We start from the raw sequence: 26599 nt of genomic DNA on the forward strand, positions 1-26599 counted from the left end.
GGCGCATACATGTAATCCCAGCTAGTCGGGAGGCTGAGGCAGGAGAATCGCTTGAACCCGGAAGGCGGAGGTTGCGGTGAGCTGAGATCGCACCATTGCACTCCAACCTGGGAAACGAGCAAAACTCCGTCTCAAAAACAAAAACAAAAACAAAAACAAAAACAAAAAACCACCGTGGGCTGAGGAGAATAATCCACTTGAGAGAAGAGATTAAATGATGCAAAAAAAGAGAGAATTACTGCCCTTATATATGCAAGACGAGGTAGGATGGCGTGAGGAGCTGGGCTTCCCTCGGAGCAGGTCAGTTTATCCATACCAAGTCAGTTTATCCATGAAATGCAGTAGGGGCAGAGGTTGGCACTTCTAGAAATTATTTTCTGATTATTTTGATTTTCTCAGTGGAATATGAAGTTAGGTCGTCAGCTGAGAATCAAGATGGGGGAGAGGGTATGGAGGTCTGAGGCTAGAAGAAAGGTATGAAATGCTTGAACAGAGGCATGGGAAAGGGAATGGGCGAGAGAAATGCAGCAGTGTAAATACCAAGTTGCATTTAGGGCACACCTGAGCCGGGTGACCAGGACTCTAAGCACTGTCAATCTGGTGTGGGATCATGTTCAGCTGCTTGGGTGCAGTAAGTGAAGTGGAGGACACGGTCAAGCCGCTGCTGCGGTTTGTCTGTGTGTGCCAGGGAAAGCGTGGGTGGATACAGTGACAAGCTCTGGAGATGATGTTGGATGAAGAGTGAGCACTTGAGTCAGGTCCTAGGGAGTAACCATGGGACGGAGCAGCTGAGGTAGGAAGGAAGAGAAGACTGTTGGCAAAGGTTAAGTCCAAGAATTAAACTTTAATCATTCAAATTTAAAAAAGGAAAGAAAAGAGTACTAAAAGAAACTGTATAATTTTAATGATTTTAAATATGCTTTAGAGATGCATTAATAACAGGTTTTGCTGGGGAAAATCTCTAGATCATGTATGCACAGCTAGGGCCCTTTTTAGTAAAATACAGAGACCATTTTACTTAGAACATGAAAAGAAAGTTTCCTAAAGAAAGAAAGAAATCTGATTTGGAATTTTTTTTTTTTAATATACAAATGAAATCCTGAAATGCATTAAAGAAAACGAGTCCCAGTTTGCGTTCCTGTTGGGCAAGCTACATAACCTCTTCAAACCTTACTTTTCCTCATATGTAAATGCTCGTAAGGATATTCTGAGGATTAAGGAGATAAAGCCTTCAGCCTGGCATCCAGTAAGTGCTAGTAAATGCCAACTATGTATTCAGGAATCTTGACGTGAAGGGCACTTTTTCCAATAGGGCACCTCTGAACGTCAGAAGGATGTGAGTGAATGAGGAGCTAGTGAAATCTTCCAGTCACAGGGAAAGAATTCTCACGCTTGTTCTGCCTTGGACAAGCCAGAAACCAGAACTGTTTGTAAACCTTTTTGTAGACTGAGTATCATCTAAGTAGACAGAGCTTTTTATCATAGATCTAGTTAAGATTCCACGGTAGGAAGGGAAGAATGTTGAAGGAAATTCAACCTTCCCTTGGTAATAAACACTTCTACCTTATCATCGTTCATGGATGTCACAACAATTCTAAATTATTACTGTTTGAGTATTTGTGGTCTTACTCTTTCTCTTCTTAAAGAGGCAGCACTCTAGCCTGTTGGATCAACTCCTTCATTCACCTTTGCTGTGGAACAAGAGAGTGGATATAATGAAGGGAGAGGAGAGAATCACTTTATGGCATTGCCTTAAGGCCCCAGGGTTTGTGGAGTAGTTGAGGGTCTGGAGTGAACAGGTGAATCACAGGAACTTTAGTTTCCTGTACAGTGGTGGAGTGGGGGTAGTTGAAGGGAGAAGCAAATGTGAGCATATGTGAGATATTCTCTAGGAAATATCTGGGTGAGGAAGGAGGCCGGGGTTCTATCTGGGTAAGTAAGGGGAATGGCCAGTAGTAAAGTGTGGATTATCGTCATCATTGTAACCCCACGTTTATCTGTAGGATGATAAAGCTTGGGGAGCTTGATGTACTCTTTAATTAGCCGTAAACAATGTCATCATATGATATAGAAAACATGAAAATTATTGTTAGTTTTCGAGACAGAGTCTCCTTCCGTGACCCAGGCTGGAGTGCGGTGGTGTGATCTTGGCTCACTGCAACCTCTCCCTCCCGGGTTCAAGCAATTGTCCTGCCTCAGCCTGCTGAGTAGCTGGGATTACAGGCATGTATCACAATGCCCAGCTAATTTCCTTGTATTTTTACTGGAGACGGGGTTTCATCATGTTGGCCAGGCTGGTCACTTCTGAGCTCGAGTGATCTGCTTGTCTTGGCCTCCCAAAGTGCTGGGATTATAGGTGTGAGCCACCCGGCCCGGCCGAAAACAATGAAATTGTGAAGCAGTTCTACACCGTGTTCATTGCAGCGTTATTCATAGGAGCCAAAAAATGGAAGCAACCCAGGTGTTCATTGATGGATGAATGGATAAACAACATGTGGCACACACATATAATGGGACATTATTCAGCCTTGAACCGGAGGGAAATTCTGACAGGTCACTGTGAGGTGAAAGGTCGCATTTTCAGGTGTCAGGCAATCTTTACTGCAATTTGCTGACACTATTGAACACAGCACCACATTTAGCATATTTTCACATAACAAAAAACACGATATGTACGTACTTAACATTTTATAGGGTCGATCTTCCTTATTCATGGTTTCAGTATTTACTAATTTGCCTACTCACTAACATTTATTTGTGACTTCAAAATCAATACTTGTGTGTAATTTTTCACATGTGAACAGTTGGAGTTGCCCAGTGTGCACATTCCCACCCAAGGATGAACCTGGCTGTGCCCTGTTACCTTGTTTCAGCTCTCATGCGATAAACAAGTGCCCTTTCATGACATGGCTTTGCATGTTTGTACTTTTTGTTGATGGTCTCACTGTTTACAGTGGCTCCCTGTGTGGAAGTGCTGTCTGGTTTTCCTAAAAGTAAAATGTTATGATGTGCATTATTGAAAAAAATATGTGTGTTAGACAGGCTTCCTTCAGGCATGAGCTATAGTGCTGTTGGCCCTGAGTTCAGTGTTAATGAATCAAGTATACTTACATTCTGTTTAAAGAATGTATATATATATGTTTTATTAAGAATATAACATATAACATGTGATATTACGTGTATCATATATGTTAATATATATGTATACACATATTCTTTAAACAGAAGCACACATAAAATGAAATTATATGTTGATTAATTGACAAAGATGTTGTGAGGTTTGCAGGAACCTAAACCTAGTATTTCCCATAGGGTCAGTGGTTCAATATCTGTTAATTCAGAGTTGTTGTGACTTTATTGAACATAACTGCTGTAAGTAATGAGAATCAAATGTGTGTTAAACTGTTTTAAAGGAAAAATAGTATTAATTTCTGTGCTTTTCAAGGAAAACCAATATTTGAGTTGAAATCCATCAGTTTAGAACCTGTCAAATGAGAATAGTGTATCAAATCAGAATAGTATACCCAAAAATCTCTTCTGTAAAAATAGATACTAGTTTATGCTTTAATTTTCAACACATTTTAAAAAGAATTTTGAAGATAGAACACAGAATTACTCATTTCATTTAAGAAGACCATTTTTCTGTCCTCACCAAGCACATATCTGGCTTTGAGATAATTTGTTCATGTCATAGAAAAATGTCTTTTATCCTAGAAAGATCATAAAAGTTTGAAATGACAAATAGATATCATTGTGTGTGCTAACGCCAACATTTTATATTACCTCTTAATCTTTAGTTTTAATTATTAATTATTGCCACAACTGATCTAGCAATTAATGGTATTTTTGTTGCTTTTATAGTTGGATTAATTAATTAATTTTTTTTTGCTGGCCATGTTTTATTTGTCCTTTTACTTCAAACAGAATAACCGAAAATATAGACAATATTCAATAAAATAAAATAGATGAAACAAATTCTAAGAGACTGCAACGCCACATGCTACATTAATCTAATTTTATTTATGCTTGCCTTGCGATGGGGAATAGATCATTCAGTAAAAACAAAATGTCTTATCATGTACAGCTTTTAAACTATAGTAATGATGTACCTTAATTACTTCCATGCACACAATTCTAACAGGCTTTTTTTTTTTTTTTTTTTTTTGAGACGGAGTCTCGCTCTGTCACCCAGGCTGGAGTGCAGTGGCCGGATCTCAGCTCACTGCAAGCCTCCGCCTCCTGGGTTTACGCCATTCTCCTGCCTCAGCCTCCCCAGTAGCTGGGACTACAGGCGCCCGCCACCTCGCCTGGCTAATTTTTTGTATTTTTTAGTAGAGGTGGGGTTTCACCGTGTTAGCCAGGATGATCTTGATCTCCTGACCTCGTGATCCGCCCGTCTCGGCCTCCCAAAGTGCTGGGATTACAGGCTTGAGCCACTGCGCCCGGCCCAGTCATTTTTTTTTTTTTTTTTTAAACACAATTAAGACTTCTAGAGCATTTTATAATAAAGTAATTCCTAATTAATTTTTCTTTGTGGCTAGATCAAGCACCTCCAAAATCCAAATTCCTATACACAGTGAGAAAGTTACTTAAAATGAGTATGTGGACAGCCTTAGGATAAACTGACATAGATTCAGCTAGGTAGGCAACAAACCATAGTGCCAAATGGAAAAAGTGTTTGCAAATAAATTTTTAAAACTAATTTTTATAAGTAAATACAGAAAATATACTGATTTACTAAAATAAATAAGATGTGGTGTATTAACACTTCACTATAAAGAGTGAATACCAGAACCTTTATAAACAGTGAATGAGTCTTATTAAGAATAGTTTAGTACAATAAACGCTGGCTAAATAGAAGTGCATTTTGTGAAGCACTATGGGTGGTATATGTTTTGCCACATATTTTTGTTACTTTGAGGTAGATAACACACGTATACCAAATTCCACATTCATTTTCGGTTGCTTCTGGTATCATGTGTTTTAAGAAATGTGTACAGTATGAAAAACTTGAAACTACTCATGAATGAAAAATGTCTTAGAAAAAAATAGATATTTTCATGCAATTGTGTACAGTCTCACTGTGTACATTTCAGGCAAGATTTGCTTCCTGTAAAACAGATCATTGTTCTATGAGAGGATGTTCTTTACTTGTCTTAGTGCATTTCTTTTGTCTCCTCCTGCATTGCATTATTTTGCTCCATTCATTATTTTTGTGTGCAAATGACATGTCAGTTAAAATGAAAACTATCTCACATGTAGAAAAAGAAAGCCTGGATTTTAAAAACCAAGTACTGATAAAATCCTTACTAAATGACACCATCTGATTCAAGTAAAAAATGACTTAAACTCTAGTAATAAAAAAAAGACAAAATACATTTCATAAGAATACAAAGGTAAATGTCTGCTGAGTGTTTTAGTTCAGATGTTTCAGAATGCTGCTGTATGTTTTATGAGGAATTTGAGGGGAAAATGTCATAGCAGAAGGTGTTAATTGGCTTAAGTGGTGACCCAACTGGACTGTGAAACTGCGGGATCCTATGGACTCCAGCTGCTTGTTGAAGAGGAACTCCCCATTGCTGTTCAGAAAGCCTTCCTCATTTCTCTCTCCCCAAGCTTCCCATCCTCTGCCGACTCAGTTTCTAGATTTCAGGATCTTCTTTCCTGCTAAAGAACTTGTCTAAGTAACTAGTGTGTTTTCCTTCTCCACTTGTTCATCCTTTCTTACTTCACAAAACCGATTTATGAGAAAACAGTTCTTCCCATCACTCACAAATGGTCTGTCCCAAGAAGATGGGTACAAAGTTTCTAATTGAGCCAGATTTGCCATTCCTTTTTGCTGTTTTTCTTGGCTTATTGACTTTGATATCAAACTTTTCAATTCTAGTTGGGACACTGAGCTATTCAAGTCATTTATCAACAACATCAGTAGGCTAATGTTGGAAACTAAATTAAATAGTTCCTGCAACAAAGGAATGAAAATCAAATCCCTGATTCTTTTCCCTTTCTTTTCCAGCCAGTTGCTGTGATGCTTCCTCTAGTGCTGTCTGGGTTATAACCAATCCATTCCTTTCACATTTTGATTTGCTTTTCTTATCAGATTTTTCTTTGCTTTGTTCTTTCCAATTGGAAAGATCTGTAATAAGCTTGGGTTCATAGTAACGGTCAACTTCACTCTCTCTCCAAACTAAGTTATCTAAATATGATCATGACCTCGTTTTGTAATTACAAGTATGGCTACACTCCAGATCACAATATTTGTTTTCACGATGATCTGGGTACTGCCAACAAGCCTCAGTAGAGTAATTGGTATCAAAAGCAGGATCCCCCAGATACCTTTCCCAATCTCCATCCAGATATTTTCGGGGATCAACTTGTACTTCTTCATCAGTGATATCAGACAGAGTTCTTGGATGTAGCTGTACTTCAATATCAAAATTGTTATGTATAGGCCAATCATGCTCTGAAAACTGACAATCATGGTACCTTTCCCAGTTATAAATGTGACTGTGAGTTTCATCCATAAGCGAAATATCATGAGCTTCATCTTCAATATGAAAAGGATGGCTTGAAATTGGCTTATCCATTGGAAAAGAATATATGCTCATGTAAGGATGGGAGAGCGCTTCTTCTGCTGTTAACTGATCCATGGGGCTAAATGTCAAAATTTGTTCCAGGAAATTCAGTGCTTCTCGACTAATTCCTGGAAGTGGCTGAGTTAAAGGTTTGTGTGGCTCAGTCATGTGATTTCTAATGTAAACTGGAATTACACTGAGGAGCTCCTGACGATCTTTCTCATGTACAACAGGAATAGATTCTAAAGTCAGCTGTATCTGTTCAAGTTCATGTGCACCTGCAAAAAGGGTTTTACCTGTCAGCATTTCAGCAGAGATGCAGCCTGCAGCCCACATGTCAATGGCTTTAGTATAATTATTAGGAGAAAGTAAAAGACATGGAGATCTGTACCATTTAGTAACCAGTCCTTCAAAAGATGACCCTTATGGGAATAATGAGGATCCATGATCCATGCAAGACCAAAGTCACCTGTCTTCAGCACCAAGTCTTCAGTATTAATGAAAAGATTAGCTGGTTTGAGATCTCTGTGCAGTACATTAGCAGAGTGAATATACTTGAGCCCCCGTAGCAGCTGATACATGAAAAACCTGGCATGCTCTTCCAGTAAAGGGCCCTGCTCCAGCACTTTAGACAAGTCTGTCTTCATGTACCCCTGAACAATGTAAACACTGTTTAGTTCCGTAAGAGAGCCCACCTACATCATCTGTTAATTGGCTCCCACTGGGACCAGAAATTTCAAACACTTTCACAATGTTATCATGGTCAAGTCTTCTAATAATTTCGATTTCACATAGAGCATGTTTGACACTCTGGGGATTGGTAAGGACAATTTTCTTGATGGCTACTCTCGTCACAATCATTGTCTACAGCAGAAAAAAACCAAGTCATTGCCTCCACAACCCAATGGTTTTAAGTCCATATACCTAGAATCCAGATCAAAACCATGAATGTTGATGAGACTTGCAAATTTCTCTGCCATTTTGAAACCCTTACTATTGCCTTTTCCTTTGGAATTGTTGAACTTGCGTAAACAAGGAAGAAAACTGGCATCAAAAGGAAAGATCTTTTGAAAAGGGAGAAGAAAAATCATTATGCTTCCATAGCAAGATGGTTTCTTGATGTTCATTGCTTATGCCAAACAGGCCTGTTGAGTTCCCTGTAGATTTAAAGCTCAAAAAGCTCTACTCATGTCGAGAATTTAAAAGATTGCAGTACTCATAGTTCAAGAAAGGGGCAGCAACTCTGCAGACATTTAAAGAAAACACTCAAGAAACTCAAACAGAATGAAATGACATACTATGCACTCATTACTGTGCTAAACGATTTAACATTTAACAAAAATGTGAATAAATATGCACCCAACAGGTTTCTGTGAACATTCTCCTCACGGTGCAGATACATTCAGTGTTGGACTGGTGCTGAGCAGCATTGTTCTAAGGTGCTGGTAAGCACTATTTGTGTTTTGCTTCTTTTCTTCTTTTGTTGCTATATATTTCAGCAGGAAGCCCTGGCGGCTGTTGGTTAACAGAAGATGTCCTTTGTTAATGATCAGGTGGCTCCAGCTCACCACAATTAAAATCAAAGCTACTGTCCATCTTACTCTGATACAACGGGACTTCTCTGACTCATCAAGAGGGTGCAGGCCCTGAGGACAGCCCCCAGTGTCAGCTCAGGTCTCCGGCTGTGCTGGTGGCAGTGGTGCCTCTGAGGCCCTCGCTTTGCTGCAGTCGCCGCCATGTAACACCGACCCGTGAGAGAGGGCCGTGTTGGTTTAATTTAAAAGGAACAACCCTGAGACTAGAGACATTCTTAGAGACAGAAGGATGTGGCTTACTTTTATCAGTATATTTTATTTCCCTTTCTCTATCATAATGACCCCTGGCATCACTACTCAGTGTTTATATAATAGATTCCCAAAATGGTCTTTAAAAATAGGAGCTATATTTTGCTTCTGAGTTCATATTGCTTAATGTTTGAATTAGAAGAAAAAACTTTGGTTACGAGGTCACTTTCTTATTAAGTTTATATTTGAACAGTTAGTAAGCAGGCTTATTGAAATGCTGTATGACATAACTGCTCTTATCTTTGAGGCAATGCAGTGTTGTAGTTAAGATCATGGACTTTGTTTTTTGAGAAAGGCCTGGTCTTAAATCTCAGTTGTCCTGTTTACCCTCTAAGTGACTTCGGGTAAGTTACTTAATCTCTGTGACCCAGCCTTATCTCTAAAATCTGGACAATAAATGTTCCTACCTCTTAGAGTTGTTGTGATGATTTGCATGAGATAATTTGAGTATTTAGAACTGTGGCTGGAACATAATTGGTTCTTAAAAGGGGTAAATTATTGTATTGATGTTAAAAGAATATAGATGATGTTCCACTGTAAGTAAATAAAATCAGCATCTAAACTTGAATTGCGATGATCAAAAAAAATGTTTACCTTGTAAAGAAATACAGATCTGCCCACTATCATGAGACAGTGGCTTCCCATTAGCTCTGTTTTAGATCATTTCTAAATTTACTACACTGTGAAATCTCATTATGAAAGCCTAGACAGGGTGATGTATGTAGAGTTCTGTTTATAAATAACACCTCATAGAATGTAATGTTTTTAACCAATGAGTTTTTAAACAAAAGAAAAAGGGATTTTCAACTACTAAAAGTCCCTCCCTCACCTCAGAGGTCACCTTCTCAGTGCGACCTGCCCTGGTGATGTTATCCAGCATCGCAGTCCCCACCCCCAACCTGGCATGCCCCAAATTCTTTTCCTTCTTAACTTCTCCCCTTAGCACTGATCACCATCGAATACACTAGAAAGTACCATTTTCTCTAAATCCATCTTCTAATATTAGAATATAAACTCCATGGGGGGCAGGGATATTGGTCTGTTGTATTCCTTGCCCTGTCTCCTGTGCCCAGATCACTGCCTGTTATATAGTCATTCCTTAAATGATATTTGTTGAATGAAAAAGGGAATAGTTCTGGTTTTGAGAAATTCTTTTATATATTTTAGCTTTTATGATAATATTCATCCTTCTCTTTGCTATCTATTTGGTAAGAGGAATGAAATTTTAGAGCAGTGTCCTGCTCGATATACCCTCAAGATTTTAGAGCAGGGCATGCAGTGTATTAATTCTTTCTTTTCTTTGCCATTTATTAAAATAGTGTGTATTTTGTGCAGGAGATCAAAAATTAGTAGAATGCAGTCCTTTCTTATAGTGGGGAAGACAGCTATATGTACAGATGTACAGATGGTCCTTGACTTTTGATGGTTTGACTAAAGATTTTTCAAATTTATGGTGGCAAAAGCAATACACATTTAGTAGAAATCATACTTCGAATGCCCACACAACTATTCTGTTTCTCACTTTCAGTACAGTACTCGATAAATTATATGAGATATCCAACACTGTATTATAAAATAGGCTTCATGCTAGATGATTTTGTCCAACTGTAGGCAAAATGTGAGTGTTCTGAGCACATGTAAAGTAGGCTAAGGTAAGCCATGATAGGTTAGGTGTATTAAATGCATTTTCAGCTTATGATATTTTAAACTTTCTATTGGTTTAAGAGGATGTAATGCCATTGTAAGTTGAGCAGCATCTGTATATGGTATACAGCCATGCATGCAAATATATATGGTAATGGATACATGCTGTCGCAGAAACAAACATAGTGGGTGTTCTTGAGCAGATATGGAAGGCTTCCAGAGAAGGTCACGTTGAGCTGAGTCTTGAAGTGTGGCTAATGACAGTCGTGCACCAGGAAAAGGATAGCATTCTAGCAGCACTGAACTGCATGATGGCTTTGGCGTTTCCTGCGAGTACTCTGCTATGAAGCGTCCACTGAATTCATGGAACTTAGTTCTCATAGAAATTATCATGGTGTTTTTGTTAAACTGTCTACAACAGGAAAGATGAATTAGAAAATTTACTGAGTTCTGTTTATACTCTTATTATGATCAGATAAGTGTTTTTGAATTAAATATATATGAAATTAGAGTCATTGTGTTCTTAAGGTACATAGGAGAAAACTCAATAATAGTTGAAGGTAGCTGATTTGTTTGCTTTGCTATGTTTTGGACATAGAGAATTATTACTGGGGTAATAGTTTTGTTTTAAAGAGTAATTTGGCTTAGGTATTGTTATTCTTCAGAATATGATTTTTGCCATTTTTAAACCCTGTTATTCTTACAGCTTCATGTCTTCTGTGAGGTCTTCACATCATTTATCAAAATTTCCATGCTGAGGATGATAAAAGTTCAGGTATCTCATTCCAAATTGGTTGTGTGAAATCACCTCGATTTCATCTTCCTGTTTTCCTTTGAATAAATTAAAGGAAATATTTGCAAACTTTTTATTTTATTTATCAGTGACACAGTAAAATAACTATTAAGATATGATTTGAAAGAATCCAAATGGAACGGCAAGAAAGACACCCTTGCCCTACCTTGGCGTACAGGCTATAACCTACCTGTTTATTTCCTAACTCAGACGATGTATCAAAACAAGTCACTGTCTGCATCCATCCATCCATCCATCCATGCATCCATGCATCCACTCATCCCCTAACAACGTGAATATAGATCCTATTTATGTGCTGGACTTTCAAAGACTAAGGAAACACATCTACATTTTAACTGTTCATTATCTAGTGTGGTTATCTAATGTTGAAGAAAAGCTAGAGACATGCTTCTAATAAATGCATAATTTAATTTAGCAAAACAGTTTTTGGAAAAATAGAATTGGAATTTGAAAGTGTGTTCCACTCATGAAATAAGGGTTACGTGGGGCTTTGTTTCACATGGAGCATGAGAGTGGCAGTGTAGTAATGGAGATTAAGTTAGTACAGCAAACAGACCCCTATGCCTTTTATTCTTACTAATTGTGTGATAATAAAGGAGTTATGTAACATACTAAAACCTCAGTTTCCTAATTTTGAAACTGAGATACATTCATGTGGTTGGATTGTTATTCAGATTAAATGAGATAACTACAAATGAGCTTTGATTTGCTTTCTGTTTTTTTTCATACTTTTTGCTGCATTAGTCATGTTTCTGCAGTTTGTTAAATTCATGTGTAAATTTTCTAGTGGTGTTTGAAGGTGTAATAATCCTTCCAATTTGTTAATACATTTAGAATAGTGCTTTGGGGCTAGAAGATTGGTGGTGACCATGCTGTCACATTGTTTCTCACTGTTCTAAAGTGAAAGAACTTTATAATGAAAATATTTATTTCATCATGAAAGTGCATCTCTTGGGACCCAGGACGTCAGTGAATATGAGAGCTAAGTGTAAAAGTGCACTCAGGACTTGGCTCAACTTCCACTATCATTATTTTTGCACCATTGTTAATCTGTACATAAAATAACTTTTTCTTCCCTTAAATCTTTCAGATCCCCCTTTGAAACTTAGCTCTTAACAGATTTGTCAACTCATGCCCGTCGCTGCTGCTAGCTTACTTAGTCTACTGAAAGGTTATTTATTAATGTCTACAGGTTGCTGGAGCCACTAACTGAAACTTAAGAAAGGTGCAGGTGGGGACTCTTTTAAGCCTCATGCCATGATGGATGTTCATCCAGTCAACATGGTTACCATGGCAAGCACTGGCTGCTACCTGTTTCAGCAGCTTCCTCCTACTCTTTCCTATTTTCAGACTGCTATCTACATTTTCCAAGCTCATTGTCACCTTGGTTCTGCCAGTGTTACCTAATTCCATCCCCTGATTTCTATGCTTCTAATTGAACCTTCCTATTTTTAAAGGCACCAAACCTCCAGAACAGTCTTAAAAAATGTTATAATACCATAAGCGTTAAGTATCACATAAAAATAGCCTTTTCCTTTTTAATATAGCCCACTTTCAATGTGATTCTACTTTCCATTTGGGATTGTTGTGTGTAATCCTCTTATAGCCTTTTTCTGGAAATTCCAGATGGTGTTTGTAAATATTGTGCAAGTGTATTTTGTAAATAAGTTCCTCAAAATTTAGTCTATTATTTTTTTTTTTTTTAAAAAAACCCAAGTCTCTAGGCACCAACACACCAACTGAAGTTTTTAAAAATTACTTAACAAGTAAAATCGTTTCTCATGTTGTTTGCAGCCTGCGTTAACAGACTGCTGTGTTTGTTGGATAGGAGACAGCGCAATTCTTTATTGGCTTAAAGAATAAAAGAATTATTATATATAGAGAAATTCCATGTATGCTATATTTGTATGTGCAGCTGATCTAAGGTAGTGATTCATTTTCTATTACCTGTCATATTCTTGTCATGCAAACTTTTTGTACTGGCCTTTTGGATAATGACCAGTTGAAGAGAGAAAAGAAAATCGATCCTCAACATAGAGCTGGAAGGAGAAAGATACAGTATTTATATCAGGAGAGTGCTGTGTAAGAAAACATCGTAACCCTCTTTTTTATTACCCATTTTCCAGAAATCTTACTGCTATTCAAGTTTAGGTTAACCACTTTTTGTCTGCAGTTGGCTCTATTTTTACTTTGTTTCTATTTCTTGTGACCATAATGTTTTAACATATAATGTTGAGAATGTAATTATTTTATCACAAGTAATTTATGGCTCTTTTCCAAGAATATATAAGCAACAGAATATTGGTTTAAAAAACGTACTATTTAGATTTTTTTTTCCCTACAGATGTGACAGTGTAATTCATCCAAGGGAAGCTGCTTGAATGTGCTAATTAAAATGACTTGCCATAGTTCCAATTTCTGTAGGATGAGAAAGAAGTTATAAGTTATTGGAAGTTATGGGTTCTTACTTCTTAAACATGCCATAAAATGTGTCTGTGTGTAATATTTTTCTTTCAGTAGTTCATAACTGAGATTTTTATCCTGTTAAATGAAAGCCCTCAAAGATTTTCTTCATCACCTTTTATAGAACACAGAATTATGCATCACTTTCTCTTCATAATGTTTTCTTACTACTTTCTTTTGGCAGTTCGGTTTAGATATTCTTGGTGCTTTCAGATTGCTCATATTTGTAATAATTCTTCCACTAGACCATTAATAAATTCTGTAACATAGCCCCTGAGAGATTGGATAGTGTGTAGAAAGACTAAAAGCTGCTTTATTTTTCTGCCCATATTATGAATTTAACAACATTTCTAAAAATAACAGTATGTTTTCCTGATGTGGTTTAGATCTCCACTATATTAATATTTAAAATACTTAAACATGAGTTGCAAACTTCAGAGCAGAAAAACATCATTAGAGAAAGTCTGGTATCAGAACCTTGGAAAGCTTCATGAAGCTTTACTATTGATTATTACTGGTGACACCACCTTAATGTTTCAATAGCAAGAAAGAATAAAGTCATTTACCCAAGACATAAAAAAAGGATCAATAGTATGTTCATATAAGGAATGACGAATACAGTTTTCTGAATATTATCCATCTGAAGCAGAATGGAAATTGGAAAATAACTTTTACTATCCTTGGCCCTGGCCTTGAATTTTTTATCTGGTTAATGGAAAAGTTAGAGCGATTTAGGTCAGCCTATTTAGAAACATCTTAGACTGGTTTGTCTTTTGGTTGAAGGCACTCGTATTCTCTTCTATCTAAAGAAAATAAAAGAGACAGCTGACCATCCAGATTTAAAGGCTGTCTACTTCCATTTCAACCAAATAGAATTAGGATAAAAATATCCAGCTATAATGTGAGCTGCAAGGGTAGTTTGGGGTTATTTCATCAGCAATCTAAATGATTTTTCTGATTCCAGCCCTGCTTCCCCCTAGTTCTCTCTCTACAGTTAAAGTGATCTGTTTATTTCTTTAAAAGAGAAATATTTTGGGGAAAATGAATGGAAAAGTAAAAAGAAGATAATAGTCTTTCATAGTTCCACCATCCAGAATTAAATAGCATGAACATCTTATTATAGTTGCTCCTATTCTTTTTTTTATTTTCTGAAACTAAAATTACTCTGTTCTTTTTGCAAATATAAATATGATACATGAAATTGTAAAGAATCAAAGGAAGTGTAGTAAGTACTGCATCAGTGAGCTTTCAGTGTTGGAAGCAAAATATTTTAGACGTTTTAAGCAGAAAGGGATTCAATTCAGGGAATTGTGTTCTTAAAAAATTCCTGAGAGGTCGGGATGTCTGAAAATCAGAGACTGCCACTGGACTGTAAGTGTTAAGTTGCCATCTAGAGGTCAGGAGGCTGCTTCTATTACTGGTAGCACTGCTGCCACTGCCATAGCTGTCTCATACCTACAGGGCTGGTGACTAGATGCTGGAATATGGATTCTCGTCACTGCAAACACATACTTCTGTTGGACCTTGTTTTCTGGCTACCTGTTAACAGCTAGAAGGTGGCCTTTGCTTCATTTTCACCTTCCAAATCTAGTGCATCTGATTGGCAGAACTCAAATCACATCCAGAACCTATGGGAGTCTGGGAAATGGAGTTTTTAGCTTTCCTGCCCATGTGCTCTGAGGGGTTGGGTGGAGGACACAGGGGATGCACATGGATGCTAGATGCCAACAGATAATACCAAACTGAAGCATAAAACTGAAAACTCTAAAAAACCTTGAAATTCCACTTGCCAGAAATAACTCTAATTAACATTAGGAGTACTTCATTCCAGGCATACTTTCTATGCCTATAGACAGATAGATAAAAATACTTAAAAAAATAGGTTCATACAATAGATATTTTAAAAGTAATTCATTTTACTTTAACATACTGACAGAATGATTGAATTTCAAATACATTTCTTTCTTCTCTTAAAGAGGTATATATTTTTTTTTTTTGAGATGGAGTCTGTCTCTGTTGCACAGAGTGCAGTGGCATGATCTCAGCTCACTGCAACCTCCGCCTTCTGGGTTCAAGTGATTCTCCTGCTTCAGCCTCCCAAGTAGCTGGGATTACAGGCACCCACCATCACGTCCAGCTAATTTTTTACTTATTTTTTAGTAGAGACGGGGTTTTGCCATGTTGCCTAGGTTGTTCTTGAACTACTGACCTCAGGTGATCCACCTGCCTCGGCCTCCCAAAGTGCTGGGATTACAGGCGTGAGCCACCGTGCCTGGCCCAAGAGGTATATTCTTTAAAAATATACGTACAAATTTATGGGGTATATGTACAAAGTTATTTGTATATTTTTAAAAAAATATATACAAAGTTACGGGTATATGTACAAAGCTTTGGGGTATATGTGCAATTTCACTACATGCACAGATTGCATAGTGATCAAGTCAGGGCTTTTAGGGTATCCATCACCCAGATAATGTACAGTGTACCCACTAACCAATTTCTTATCATCCATTCCCCTTCTACCTTCTCACCCTTCCAAGCCTCCATTGTCTCATTTCACGAAAAGAGGGATGTTCTTAAAGAACCCTCTAGATTTAAGAAAAGAGTAAGAAAAGGATTTCAGTTGCTTTGGTCAGTGGGTTTTTGCTCATCACCCCCATTCCAGTTTAGGTGTGCTTCCTTGATCTCCTAGGAAAGATGAACTATTCTCACAGAGTTCATCCTTGTCCCCTCCCACCACCTCCTAACTTTGTATGATCAGGTCAACCTTTTGTTTTGTAACCATGATGCTAACTTTAAAAATTATTTTTATTTGAATGCATTTAGCACTCACCATAAGTCATTTTACCACAGTTTGTGCACTTCTGAGTTCTTTATTTTTGACGCTGTTCTTAATTGCTTGTATTTCATTGTTAAGTAGTACTTCCAAGAATGGTGCATGGGTGTTTTTTGAGTTCTCTGAGGTTTGAAAATGTCTGCTTGTTGTTTTTAATCCATGAATAACTTGGCTAAATATGATACTCTTTGGTCCCATTTTCCTTCCACTTTCTTTTGACTTTTTTATCGTGGAAAAACCTGAGGTCAGCCTGATTTTCTCACATTGCTTTTTCTATCAGGATACCTGAAAAATTCTTTCTTTATCCTTGAAGTTCAATAATTTAATGTCTTCGTTTTCACTATACCCAAGTACAAAATTAAATTGTTACTTAACATGGTAATTTAGATTTCTTCCTCATCTGTTGGTGCCCTTTTTACTTTATGCTTTTTGATGTGGTGCATTCTACAGAATAGTTAATGTTTATCAGATCAAATGTAAGCGTGTTAGAGAAGCCATTTAACTGCTCAGTTCCAGATTCACTCTATACCTTATGAGGTGCTGAGTTTCGTACCATAGAGGTGGATGAGCACTTGTGGTTATGAGATGGATTTCTGCCCCCTGGGATAGAAGTTCCTTCCCAGCTCTGGTATTCCTTAATGAGTGTATTATGACTTCCAGTATAAGCTCATACCTAGGTAGTATTCTAGTGAATTCTTTTGAGTGGTCATTATGTTTGGTGTAATGAAATGAATGAACTGTTTCCATTTCTTGATCATAATCTCTAAAAAACTAACTTCTGAATCCATTTTACAGAAATCTTCCTCTAAGAGTTTTAGATTCAGAAAAGGCTATTAAATATGACAATTGTAAATGAAGGAAAAATCAAGTCTACAATGTTAAATTATAACAAATAATATTTGTGACTATTTATTTTCCTGTCCTACCTTTTTTTTTTTTCTTTTTTTTTCTTGAAATCTGTAAGCTCCAGGTTTCTAGGCATTTTCTGGTAAGTACACCAATTTTAACTGATTTAAGTTTTCCTCAGAAGATTTTTATCTCATTATTTATCTGAGTTTTATATATTGCACTTTTTATAAGATTTTATTTGAAAAAAAGAGGCTTTATTGAATTTAATAGTTTAGAACTATGAATCTAAGTTCATATCACTTCACAGGCGAGGAAACTAAGAATCACAGAAGTAAGTGACCTACCCCAGCCCAGCCAGTAAGTCACAGAGCCTAACTCCTAGTTTTTATGCTTCTTTAGCCAAAAAGTACTGGGAAATGAAAACTTGGAGTATTCTTTGTTCAAAATTTACCATGCTGTATATGTATTTTTAAATACTAGAGATACATTTTATTTTGAAATAATTACTATCATGGTTGCCAAATGAATTTTCCAATTTTATCATTCTTTTCTTTATTTTCATCATTCTTTTCTATATTTAGGTTGCCATGCTACTAAGAAAAATCTTTCTCTCCTATTTTTTCTTTTTTTTCCTGGAGATGGGTTCTCGCTCTGTTGCCCAGGCTGGAGTGCAGCAGCACGATCTTGGCTCACTGCAACTTCTGCCTCCTGGGTTCAAGCGATTCTCCTACCTCAGCCTCCCAAGTAGCTGGGACTATAGGTGTGCAGCACCACGCCTAGCTAACTTTTGTGTTTTTAACAGAGACAGGGTTTCATCATGTAGGGCCAGGTTGATCCTGAACTCCTGACCTCAAGTGATCTACCTGCCTTGGCTTCCCAAAGTGCTGAGATTATAGGTGTGAGCTACCGTGCCTGGCCTTTTTCTCCTGTTTTTAAAATTATCTTTGTATATATCAGTTTGGACTCACAGCTCCATGTTTTATTCAATGTATATAAACTATTAGAATTACTATTTCTTTGGATGCCCGAATAGTCTCAGATTATAACAGTAGGAGCCACCTCAGGCTATTTTCTCAATTCTTCTGATATGTCCCCATCATTCTTAAGCACTTAATTTTCTGGTATAATGAGATATCCAGAGTTCATCTTGCTCTCTCTTTGCCCCAGCTTTGAAATCAGCTCTTTCTCTAAGGATTCCTGCTTCATTTCAGTGAAGAATAGTATTTAGAAACCAAGATCTGAGCCTTACGTGTGCTCATTGGTATTGAGGTGTCACTGTTCCCAGGCCCTCTCAGTGGACAGAGTTACATCTTATTTATTTTTGTATCAATTAATATTGAAAACAATGAGTTCACATAGGAACCTTTGATTCCAATCCACCCCACAAAGGTCATTCACGGTTTTTTCCTTAGACAATGAGAAACCTGGCTCTCATTGTCAATATATTTAATGTATCAGATCAATCCTCCTCATTGCTATCCTCATTCCATGTAGGTTCTTACACCTCCTTGTAGGTTGCACACATAGCCTTCTTGCTCTGCTTAGGCTCTGACACAGGCACTGGCCCATGAGGAGACCTGCATTACCCTTCTTGGTGTCAAACACCCCACACTTTCTACCTTGCTCAGTCTCATGTAATGGCTTTTGGATTGAGTTACTAAAGAAGGAGAAACATCTTACATGTTTATTGATAGCAATAATAGCAAAAGTAAAGCTATTTAAAAAATATATTTTTCTAGACCTTACAATTGTATTTTAAATGACCTTTATGTTCTTGGGATTTTCATATTCTTAGTGTTTATTCTCATGTTGTTTGCCTTATTATCCCAAATTATATTCAGCCATCAATTTCTATTATACGATTTTTCCCTCCCCAGAGTTAATACATTTCCAAGACAAAGACTCATTTTTTTTTTTTTTTTAAGTTTAGTTTATGGTACAGTGATTTTGCTTGAGGTCCTGCATGATTGGATCTCACTGCTTGTCCTGCAGTAGAAATAATGTTTGTAAAATAATGCTAGCCTGCTCCACGTAGTCAATATTTTCAAGTCACCATTTTCACCAGGTTCTAGAGTGCCGTCTAAATTTATTAAGAGAAAGGCACTCCATATTGACATTTCTCATAGAAGGTTAGATGCCCCTTCCGTGGACATCAGTAATACTCTGTAATTCCCTTTTCTTTACATGTACAAATTGAATTGCCGATTCATATTTGTTTCCCCACTAAAGCCTTCAAACCTTGCTTGTTTGGTTTAAGTATCCCTGGGGCTCATCATGGAGTCTGTTGAAGTTCTTTTGAAACGAATTGAAGAATGGGAATAATAGTTCTCATTCTTTGGGATAACGGAAAGCTAATAAGGTTTATGCTAGAGGCTTTTATGCTGGGACCCTCTTCCTGTTTTTGGTTTTTAGGAAAAAGGCTAGAAAATCCAACTTCAGCTAGAGTAACAGTAGTAACTGACTTGAAAGTATGTCAAAACAAATCTGTTAAGGTCATGAGGATTTTAAAAGATTAGTGAATATAAATGAAGATGTTTAAAGATGACACTGTTAGTAAATATGTTTTCAGTGGTCAGCATTTTAAAATGTGTGTGAAGCAAAAAACAAAAACACAAAAAAAGAGGGGGAGAGATTTGCTTCGTGCTTCAAGGAACTTGCAACTTAAATGATGAGAAATCCAGAGGGGTGGTGATGGAGGGTGTGGTGATACCATAAGTAGCGGTATGACATCGGAAGGTCATTGAAACTCTTTTTTCCGCTTGCAAAATGGTGACATGCCCTCCTCTCTTTCTATTTTATTCAGCTGTGAGACTCAAGTGGAGAACTTTTAAAAACCATAGTTATACAAATGCAAGGTTGGGTTATTTTACCGTTTGGTAATGCAGGAAGTTCTGGTGGGGTTCCTGATGCCATTTTATCTAGCGCTGCCTCTGTAGGCAGGGGGCGCCCTGCGGAGGGAGCAGGGAGTGCATTGCTCCCCTGCCCTGGGATACAGCGGAAGTTGGGATGCGGCCTGAACTGGGCTTACGGTTGGACTGGGCTTCGATGGCTTCCATGAGCAACGCGTTGCTTCTTGAGGACCCCTGTCTGACTCACTAACCCACCCACTAATCTTTTCCGTTTAGGGAGCCCAAGCTACTAGGACAGACAACTTAACCTTCTTTGCCTTTAAAAGCTTTAAAGAAATATTGAAAAAATGAAACAGGCTAAATAAAAAGAGAGAGAAAAGAAAAAGTACTCCTGGAAACCAACGATATTTTCTCAAGTATTGTACTTTGTAAGAAATAAAAGTGGAATTAGTGTTAAACCCACTTTTAAGAAGCATGAACGACACAGAGAGGGGCAACATTCCGGCCTGTCTCTACCTACATTCTAGGTAGAGACAGCGACCAAAATATGAGAGCAAATTATGGTGAAGCCATAACTAGAAATTGATCACTAACCTTTAATCACAATCTAGGCATAATTATTGATATAAAAGAACTCCTGGTCATCCATATTAATGTAAATATATTCAATATTTAATATAAAAGACAACAGACATTTATACATATATGTCTTGCACCATAGTTTGTATACGCTTACAGATGCTTGCACCATAAAGTTATTTTTAAAAATCACTTAAAAATTTTTTTTGCCATGTATATTCACAGGTATCTCTTGGAAGTTCTTTGCTGTTCATCTTATTGCTGTCCAAATAGAAATAGTACAATCTGTTTTTTTTTTTCTTTGATACTACATCTTAGGAAATTATCTCATCTGCTATCCAGTGTTGTATATAAGAGTGCTTGTGTGTTTTTAGTTTAGGTGTAAATATTTAAAACTACCAGATTTTTTTAAAAGGAAGTTATTCACAGTAGATTCATTCGTCTTAAAGAGTTTTATAATTAAAAATTGATACTAAGGTTAAATCTATATAAACATAAGATACAGTTACCTAAAAATGTATTTCAATGTATTGCGTATTTTTAAACAAGTGTTAAAATAACTTTGATGGTTATGTTTTATTTAACCATTGTATTTTTAGAATATAATTTTACAGTTAACAATATTCTGTATAGGTTGCCACAGCTAGGGATTAGACTTTTTTTTTTTCCAGGCTAGTAGTATAAACGTGCTATTGGTTCATATACCCTCAATAATTTGAGTTGGTAGTGTCTGGCAAAATGACAAGAACTTTAATGCCACCTAGGTTCTCACCATAATTAAGATGTATAGCAATTTGGAAAACAGATGTTAGTAGTTAATCTTGCTTTATTAACCAGTGAAAAGTTTCATAATGATTGTTCTTAGTTAAAAAAAGACCATATTTAATACTATAAATAGATATGTATGCGTTCTGGATTTCTGTTTTTGCTCATGATACTTTACATTGCTATTTTTATTCCTACTTTTAAACATGAAGCAGTTATCCATTTTGAGTTACCCATTTTATGAATTGGCGTATAATACAACGTAAGAAAAAAATTTAAATTTAGGTTATGTTAATGCAGATGATATAAAAACATTAGCTGAGACATGGTAGGTCATTACCTGAATTAATAGCTGGAGTGTACTGACCAACGCAGTCTTTATAGGGCATGCGAAACCTCTTAGAATATAACCGAATATGTAAATCATAATTAATGTTACATTTCATGCTGGTGAAATGTAGGTGAGCAAAATACTTTATGGATTCCCTTTCTCCCTCCCCCATGCCTCTCTCTTCCCAAAATGGCCATCCTGCCTGTGAACCTCTCTAGAAGCTGCCCAGAAATGCCATGGTTCCATGGAGTATGCTCTGAGATGTATTGCTGTAAAAGGAAAAGCTCAGTGATTGTGATTTGGAGTTTGTGGCAATAGGTAGTTTGAAGGTTCTGACCATTCTCAAAATATGAGCAATAAGGCTGCTATAATATGGCAGACCTACAATGTGAAATGTTAGAAAAACGATTTAAGATGGTAGGTTTACAGCAGAGTAAGCCTATTATGTGGATAGAAAGGATTGTTTTTGGGGAAAAATGTAAAGTAGAAATCACATTTTCAAAGAGAACAAAAAAAAAACGAGCCAGAGTTTGATTCTAAGACATAATCTTGTGCTTTTTACTTGAAGCTAATGTAGCCAGAATATTTAAGTTGAAATAATTGTTTTAAAAAATTATTTGACTCTTGGAAAATACAGGTATGTTTAAAGTCCGTGGTCTGAGTGATCTCTTTACTCTGTGAATTTCTGTAACACTTAAGAAATACTTTTGCAAAGATATTTATTACATACTGATGTGCATGCATGATGTCTATATTTTTATCTAACCTGTTAATCTAAGTTTTTTGTTTTTTTTTTTTTTTTTTGAGACAGTCTTACTCTATTGCCTAGGCTGGAGTGCAGTGGTGCAGTCATGGCTCACTGCAACCTCTGCCTCCAGGTTCAAGCGATTCTTGTGCCTCAGCCCCTGAGTATTTGGGATTACAGGCATGCACCACCATGCCCAGCTAATTTTTGTATTTTTAGTAAAGATGGGGTTTCATCATGTTGTCCAGGCTGGTCTTGAACCCCTGACCTCAAGTAATCCGCCCACCTTTGTTTCCCAAAGTGTTGGGATTACAGGTGTGAGCCCCCATGCCCAGCAAACCTTAAATTTCTTATAAAAGCAATAAAAACAGGGATCTTTCACTCATTTTTGTATCAACCTTGTTGCCTAAAGCATTGCTTTAGACATAATCAGATTCAGTAAGTGTTTATTAATGAATGAAGAAGTGAGCAAATTTCCTTGCCATTTCTCTTACTTTACAGTCTCTGCAATATTGGTATAAGGACAAGCCTGAAAGCTATAACTTTATTGTTATATGGTCAACTTGGAAATTTTACATTTTTATGGTTTCGTATACTGAGGAAAAAATTACTCTGACATATATGTTTCCAACTATAATTTTTCTCAAGCAAACAACAAATATCAGTTATAATATGTTCTTTTAAAATTTATTTTGTACAATTGGATTTTTAGAGAAAGGAAAGTTTTAATTGATAACAAAATAATTTGTCTTTGGCAGTGATAGAGTAACAGGGACTTTCTGCTTTAAAGATCTATTCTAAACATTGGTCTGTTTTCAGACCACAGGCAGCACATGACAGTGATAACTTAGAGAAAGAAAGAAAACCAATGTAAGAAACAAACCTGGATGTGAGCCCTCTGATTGTCCCAACTTGCTGCCTGGAGAGTTTTCAGACCACAGTGCTGGAGGGGAAACCCAAAGAATGCCCTATGGTCTTGTTGAGTTGCAGCAGCAGAGTTCAGAGTTTGAGGAGGCTAGAATTTGCAGGGGAAAAGATGAGAGAGGTGGGAACTACACAGAAAGAAAGCTCCAGAGATCTGCTGAGTTGGCCTGAGTCTGTGGCCAAGCACTATTCTATGCATTAATGAGAGAAAATTGTTGGAGGAAAGAAATGCCAGAAGGAAAAAAACAAATGAAAAAAACCACACACACACCAGAATGGAGTAGGCAAAACAATCCTTGGAGCTTGTACAGAACTAGGAGTACTTCATATTATCACTGGACAGAGTGGAAAGGCCTCATAATACACAGAGATCCTGTAGAAGCCTCAGAAGCGCCTTGCCTCAGTAATGGGACAGATTAACCTTAGACTAAGGCTGCTCTGGATGTGCCATAACAGAACTTAAAAAGTAAGCCTGAAGTGAATTTCAGTGTATCGCACTACAAAGCCTGACAATATTTAAAGGAATACAACAAAATCCAGATCCCAACAGCATAACATTAATAATGTTGAATATTCATTAGAGAATCATCACACATACAAAAGCTGGAAAATTCAACCCAGAAATAGGAGAAAATGTAAGCAATAGAAAGTGAGTTAAAAATGAAAAAGATGATAGAATTAGTTAACAAGTTCATTCAAACAACTACTATAAGTATACTTCATTTGTTCAAGGAGGTAGAAAAAACACAAACACAAGAAGAGCATTTATAAAGGACTCAAATTCAGCTTCTAGTGATGAAAAGTGCAATATCTGAAATGAAAATACCCTGAATGGGATTAACAGATTAAAAACTATAGAAGTTAAGAAAAGTCAATTTGAAGACACAGAATTTTAAAATACACAATATAAAACAGAATAAAAAGTTGATGCACTGCTCATTTTTTTTGCAATGAGCTGTGGGACAGTATCATGCTTCTTACATATGCATATTTGGAGTTCCAATAGGAGAAGAGAGAGAGACAGAAAAAGCATTTGAAGAAGTAATGGCCACAATTTCCCTAAATTTGATGAAAATTGTAAATGCACAAAATCCAAGAAGCTCCCTCAGCTTCAATCGGAAGAATCATGAAGAAAACAACCTGATAGCACATCAGAATCAACTTGCAGGAAACCAGTAGTAAGGAGAAAATCCTAAAAGCAGCCAGAGGAACAAAGACAGATTATATATGGAACAAAGATTAAAAATTAACAGCAGATTTCTCAACACAAACTATAACAGATAGAAGACAATGGAGCGACAGTTTTAAATTGCTGAAAGAAAAAAACCATCAACCTAGAATTATATGCTCAGTGAAAAATATCTTTCAAAAGTGAAGGCAAAATAAAGAATTTTGGACAAACAAAAACTGAGAATTTATCACCAGGAGACCTTCACTGATAGAAATATTAAAGGAAGTTATCTAGGCCAAATAAAAATAGTACCAGATGAAAATTTGCAAGTTCAGAGAGGAATGAAGAGCACTAGAAATAATTAGAATATGGGTAAATACGAAAGACATTTTCTGATTGTTTTCAAAATTAGAGGATAATCAGCTCTTTAAAGTAAAACTAATATGTTCTGGGGCTTATAAACTTGTGAAATAAATAATAGTAGAACAAAGAAGGGGAGTGTGAGGAAATGGACGTTTACCATTGTAAGAGTCTCATACTGTAACTGAAGAAAAAGTATATTTGAGTGCACATTGTGATAAATTAAAGATAGTTATAGTAAACCTTAGAGAAACCACTTTAAAAAATTGAAACACTAAAAAAAAAGAGGCATGTCTAATAAGCCAATAACGTTGATAATTTGAATCCTAGAAAATAATGAGTTTATCAGTATTTTATATAAAAATAAAGCAAGAAAAAAGAAAGAATAGATGAGACCAATATTAAACAGCAAAATTGTAGATTTAAACCTAATTATATTGATAATCACATTAATTGTGAGTGTTCTAAACACTTCCTTTTGAATGACTTGTTGGGCTGGATAAATCAATACAATCCAATTATTTGCACTACAAGAATCTCACTTTAAATACAAAGATACAGATGTTATAAAAGTAAAATGATGGGAAAAGATATACCATGCAAATGCAAATCAAAAGGAAAAACTAGAGTTGTTATATTAACATCAGACAAAATAGACATCAGAATAAGAACCATTATTGGGGATAGTGAGGGATATTACATATGACAAAGGGGTAAATTAATCAAGAAAATCTGATAATCCTAAATGTGCATGCAGCTGATAACAGCTTTAAAATGCATGAAGCAAAGATGGATGGATCTGAAAGGAGAAATGGACAAATTCCCAATTATATTTGGAAATTTCAGCACCCCTTTTTCAATAACTGATAGAACAAGTAGACAAAAATCAGTAGGGATATTAAGCCTAGAACATCATTAACTAACTTGACCCAATTAATATTTGCAGAGCATACATTCTTTTCAAATATATTTCTATATATTAGAAAAGCAGCAGACTATACATTCTTTTCAAATATATTTCCTAACATAGGCCGTATTCTGGATAATAAAGTCTTAATAAATTCAATGTTTTCATTTTTTGTGGGTATGGTGACAAATGACCACAAACTTACTGGCTTAATACAATAAAATTTATTATCTTATAGTTCTGGAGGTCTGAAGTCCAGAATGGGTCTCAGCTAAAATCAAGGTATTACCAAAGCTGTGTTCTTTCTGGAGGCTCTGGGAAGAGAATCTATTTCCTTGCCTTTTCCAAGTGCTAGAGACCACTAACATTCTTGGTTTGCGGTTCCATTCCTCTACCTCCAATGGCAGCAATATCTAGCTGAGTTTTTCCTCACACCACCATCTCTGCTTCTCTACTTTCTGCTGCCTTCTTCTACTTATAAGGATCCTTGTGATTTCATTGGGCCTCCTTGGGTAATCCAGAATAACTTCCATCTCTCAAGCTGATTAGCAAACTTAACTTCATCTGCAAACTTAATCCCCCTTTGCCACATAAAGTAACGTATGCACAGGTTCTGGGGATTAGGACATGGACTCTTTGTGAAGGGACATTATTCTGCCTACTACATTTTAAATGGTTGAAATCATGTCAAATATACTCTCAGATTATAAAAAAAAAATTAAATTAGAAAAAACAAAACAAACCCCAGAATGGTATTTGGAAAATCCTCAAATATTTGGAAACCAAATAATACACTTCCAAATAACCCATGGATCAAAGAATAAATCACAACCCTAATTATAATATATTTGGAAAAGTAGGGTAAAATCCCAGAGGAGCCGATTGGAAAAAAGGTGAAGATGTGGCTACTGCAGTGGAACACTCTGACTTTGTAGAGCAACAG

At 36.5% G+C, this 26599-nt stretch overlaps 1 protein-coding gene and 1 pseudogene across 3 annotated transcripts in view; one reads left to right on the forward strand and one right to left on the reverse strand.

Annotated features, from left to right (window-relative positions):
* Window positions 1–26599, forward strand: part of DGKH (diacylglycerol kinase eta) — a 217283-nt gene that overhangs the window by 23045 nt on the left and 167639 nt on the right. The gene's annotated exons all lie outside the window — the stretch shown is intronic.
* LOC112610908 lies at window positions 5417–7555 on the reverse strand (annotated as a pseudogene).

Source organism: Theropithecus gelada, chromosome 17, assembly GCF_003255815.1.
Source record: "Theropithecus gelada isolate Dixy chromosome 17, Tgel_1.0, whole genome shotgun sequence".
NCBI classification, from domain to species: domain Eukaryota; kingdom Metazoa; phylum Chordata; class Mammalia; order Primates; family Cercopithecidae; genus Theropithecus; species Theropithecus gelada.